Genomic DNA, 215 nt, shown 5'->3' with positions numbered 1-215 from the left:
CGACATTTACCTGTCTACATTATCTGTTGGCAACATTTCTAAAAGAGTTGATTCTTTGGCTATTATTTGTTAGCATAGTGATTGAGAGTCATAGTTGGGTAAGAAAGAGAAAGAGAGAGAGAAATGCTAACAATAACAATACTGATGTTAATGTTATTTATGATGAAAAATCCATGAGTCATAATAAGTAAGAAAAGTTGCTAATTAAGATATTC

This window comes from Penaeus monodon, chromosome 28 (genome assembly GCF_015228065.2).
Source record: "Penaeus monodon isolate SGIC_2016 chromosome 28, NSTDA_Pmon_1, whole genome shotgun sequence".
Classification (NCBI taxonomy): Eukaryota; Metazoa; Arthropoda; class Malacostraca; order Decapoda; family Penaeidae; genus Penaeus; species Penaeus monodon.
This window is presented reverse-complemented; position numbering follows the sequence as displayed.